This window comes from Nanorana parkeri, unplaced genomic scaffold (assembly GCF_000935625.1).
Source record: "Nanorana parkeri isolate BGI_ZX_2015 unplaced genomic scaffold, ASM93562v1 scaffold3132, whole genome shotgun sequence".
NCBI classification, from domain to species: Eukaryota; Metazoa; Chordata; class Amphibia; order Anura; family Dicroglossidae; genus Nanorana; species Nanorana parkeri.
The window spans coordinates 1-4,620 of record NW_017309400.1 but is presented as its reverse complement, the minus strand read 5'-3'; the positions used below and the strand labels follow the sequence as shown (position 1 = coordinate 4,620).

The following is a 4,620-nucleotide window of genomic DNA, read 5'->3' as shown; positions in this document are numbered from 1 at the left end:
CCCTTTACATACAAATATCAGAAAACACCACTTTATGTTTGTTACTGTTTTTCACACAGCATACCTAAACAAAAAAAAATTAAAAACATATATTTAACTTTTAGATATTTCTTAGGTGAAGTCCTTTGTGCAGATTTCAGGCTATTCTGAGCAGTTTGTAGTGAAAGTAGAGGGTCAAACTGAGGAACAGACTGTGCTTCCTCTTATAAAAAGAGTACTAAAGGCTAATTGTTTACTTGAATGCTTTCTCTGCATTAAGGTAAAAAACCTCCCAGTACCTGTCCATGCCCCCACCTTTAAACATTTTACCGATGGTCCGTGTTCACCGTTGCCAGTTGATCATACTGCTTCTCCAAAGTTCCGGGTTGTGGAGGAGGGATCTCGGAGCCACCGAGGACATGGCAGCGATGGGCTGCTGCCTTTTAAATTACTGTGAGGAGGCGGGAGCATAGGCGTGGCTTGCCAAGCACAGTGTGAGTTAGTGGACATACACACAGCTCAGCTCAGTTTCCGGCCAGAAACATGCACACATAGGTGTCTTCTTTGCAACCCGTTAGACAAGCAGGAGGGGAGGGGAGGGGCCGTGGTGTATGACCCACAGAAAATACATTAAATGGGGCAGTTTTAAAATATATATATATTACATTACATATATAATCTTATTAAGTAACTCTGGCCTCCTTTGCTGGATTTAAAAAAAGCCAAGGGTTTAATATCACTTTAACATACAATGCTTCTACATCTTTCACCCTTTGTTAGGACAGACAGTGTTCAAATCTAGTTTAAAACTGATGATGGAATTTGCCAGCACAGTACAGACGGGATTAATTAGTGTAAACATAACTTCCCACAGCATGCTTGTGGAAAGAGACCAGTTGAGCATCAGAGCATTGTTGATTGAAATAGGCAAATGTTTGTGTGACTGTCCGCATAAGAATGAGTCAGTAGGTGGCAGTGGAGAACGGTATAAGAAGATACGTGGTTGTGATGTAACAAAGTACAAAGCTATGAGAAAGAATGTTGTACTATTTGGAGGTATGTTACCAACTCTTATTCTTCAGTATGGACATTCCCTTATTCATAAAGTGTGTCTGTCTTAACAAGAACCTGCAGGAGGGGACTGTAAGGGTATTTACCATAATGGTGCACAATTTTGTCTGAGACCCAAGGGTTCTGTCCACTGGAGTGCCTTGGCGTGATGAAGTGGCGGACCTAAGGAACAAAGGGCCTTGGTTGAAGATTTTTTTTTGGGGGGGGGCCTTTTTCTGTCCAAAGGAGGGGCCTGGAAGCGGATCTCAATGGCCCCCTAAATCACCCCGCAGACTGCACCAGAGGAGCTTACACTCTAATGTCCCCTCACAGTCACACACTATTATTATATAGTTTTTTTTTTTAATTCTTTATTTATGAACAAAAAGGTGGGATACAGAGAGTATAATCAAAATGAATGGGCCACATGGCCGCACAACAGTTCAAATCTGGAAACCTGACAGTAAAAGTTATGACAGTAGATAAAAAAATAAAACAAAACTAAAAACCATGAGAGCATCTCAAGCAATACTAGAGTATACTTAGTATACAGTGTATATACACGCTGCCAAGTCAGGTTTTAATCGGGCTCTCTCCATCCCATCCCCTAAGGCATTTTGTAGATATATACCAGGAGGGAAACATCACCACTCGGCGGACTGCATGGCCCAGCCACTAACGTGGAGGGCCAGTACCATTCCAGCCCACTTTGGAGACGTACACATTAACAAACAAAACAACATAACACAGAGCAGTACAAAGAATGAGAAACACAGAACACATAAGGGTAGAAGGGGAAAAATTCCAAGTGTCAGTCACTTCCAGGCCATCCGGCCTGGATTACTTCTAGTCGTAACATGGCGGGGTAAAAGGGTCCTTGAACGGGAGCCATTTATTATATATTTTTATAGCTCTGACATATACCGCAGTGCAGGGGCGGACTGGGCCGGGGGGCAGGGTGGCAATTGCCCCCCGGGCCTCTGTGCTGCCTTTACACTGGCCCCGCTAATACAATTTTACGGCCGCCAGTGCAGTGGCTCCATCCGCCTGGAGAAGGCGGGGAAGAGGCAGAGCGGGAGGGGGGCCAAGTTGCTGCACCATGGGCCTCTGGGTTGTACTTGCCCCCTGGGCTAAAAGTTGCCAGTCAGCCCCTGCCGCAGTGCTGTACAGAGAACACTGAGCCAGTCACATCAGTCTCTGTACAGAGGAGCTTACACTCTAATGCAGAATGGCATCAGCTGTAGAGGGACTATAAATCCCAGCAATACGTTATACAACAGTGCAGAATAGCATACGAATTGGACTCTGGACTTTGTAACGCACTGGACATAGGAGTAAAAACAGAAGAACACTTACAAGAGAGAGAATGTAAGCCCACCCCAGCCCCTGCTACATGCTTGCCCACTCTGTCTCCTCAGTAGGTGCAGCCTCCTCACTGGTAAGACACCTCTCTTCCTGTAGAGCCCGCACTGTATGGTAGGTAGTCTGGACCGGATTTGCTCTCTCTGCTGCCCCAAGGCCAGGTTCCTCAATGCTCCCTGAGCTCTACCACATACCATACATGGTCACCTTCGCTGTATCATGCATAGTACACTGTGGCACTTGCAGCGCTTCTGTATCAGGAACTTCCTGTAGGTACGCGTATTCCGTCCCCAGCGATAACCTGCCGCCCCCAGTTACGCAACATGACCCGGAGCACACTGCACTCATCTCGCTGCAAGTGACCGGCAGCTGATAGTAGCCGTTGCTCCCACTAAAGCCTTCTATTCTGCCAATGGCTAACATTGGTGGGCATTGAACTGATTCCTCCAGTCCCATTCCAGCTGAAAACTGGATCTGGGCCGGTGTATATTAGTGGTCAGCATCAGTTACATCACAAGAGGGGTGCGGGAGGTGTGGCCCACACCCGGGTGACACCAAAATGACTGACAGTCATTTTGTCACCCCCTCAGGAAAGTCGAGCACTAGGTCATGGACCGAGAGCCCGACAGTTGCAGGAGAGAGGAGGGGACCCGGCGACATACCTTATCCCGCCAGGTGAATGTCCCCTCCTCTCTCTGCCAGCGTCCATCACCAAGATGACCTCCGGCAGGTATCACCAAGATGGCCACACATGCGCGATTACATCATTCACGCATGCGCGATCACGTCACAGCATGGTGTCACCTGGTATCCGCTCCGGGTGACACCCGGCCCTGGTCAGCACTTTGCATTGCAAGCGGACTACTCCTGGGCAGAGGAAGAAAGTGAGAAGATGGAAGAGGTAGAAGATGAGGAAGATCCAGAAGCTCCTCCAAAAGCTGTAAAAAAGCCAACAGCTTCCAACAAGGCAGGACAGGCAAAGAAGAAGAAAATGGAAAAAGATGAAGAGGAAGACTGTCCTGCCAAAATGGGCAAGGAAGAAACCCTATAAGAAATGTGTGAAGTGCTACCAGTCTGTGTATTGTCTCCAGGGTGTATTTAATTGCCAGACCTATGCTTCACTGCCTGCCACATACCTTGGATTATCCAAATGTCTGTCCATAGAATAAATCCATCTACTATCTATATTTGGTCCAGTGTCTTCTATATCCTGTCAAATAAAAACTTTCTGCAGAAGGAAAAAAAAAAGTTGTTGCTTGTCTGCAGTGGCTCTGCAGACTATTACATTAGGTTCCCGGGCGTCTGGCGCCCTGCACCAGCCCCCCGTCAGGAAGTTCTCGCCTGCTCACCACCTTTCTCGCCACCGGCCAGCCGGGGGTCCTCTCAGGATGGAGTAGACAGTGACAGGAGAGCTGCACTTGAAGCCCTTCCTCTCAGCTGTCACAGGAGTTCCAGCACAGTGCTGTGCTGGAATTCCTGTATTGGAGGTGACAGGTTCAGTAAAGAGAACCTGTCACCTGTCATATGCTATCACACAGGGGCTTGTTAACTCCTGTGTGATAGCAATAAAATTAAGTGAAAAAAATAAAAATGACATTAAAAAAAGTAAAAATTGATAAAACATTATAAAATAAATAAAAATAATGAAAAAATAATTAATATTATAAAAAGTAAAAGATAGTAAGATTAAAAAATAAAAAAAGTACACTCGAGCCCCTCCATCTTCGCCATTTGGGCGGATAAAGGCCTTACACATCTCTGGAAATTTCAGACGAAATCAGGAGTGAAACCCTTCCCGTACTTACAGGACCACTACGCCTTATCCAAAATTGACTGCGCTAGGAAGGTGAATAAAATTAAATTAAAGTACCAGCTGCAACAATGTGTATCAGTGTGATCAGATGTGAACTAGTATGTTGCGCTAGGTTGAAATCTCTTACGTGCGATTTTGTTTCAATATTTAATTGTGATAATATAATCTTTAAAACACATAAGTGATTTATATCATAGAGTGAAATAAAGAATTAAATATATATTAAATAAACATGCAAGTGAATAATACCAATTAATAAACCTTATCTCATCTTATAATTATTTGATCTCTACTACATGATGGTATTAGTGAAAACAGCACATATATAATCTGAATGTCACCCGTGTAAATATATGTGATAATTATGTGAATCACTATAAACGATATAAATATAACAAGGTTATATAACAGAGGAA

General features: G+C 44.7%; 1 pseudogene; it reads left to right on the top strand.

Moving 5' to 3' along the window:
- The first annotated feature begins 1,456 nt into the window (after window positions 1-1,456).
- On the top strand, window positions 1,457-3,469 carry LOC108802806 (annotated as a pseudogene).
- The last annotated feature ends 1,151 nt before the right edge of the window (window positions 3,470-4,620 follow it).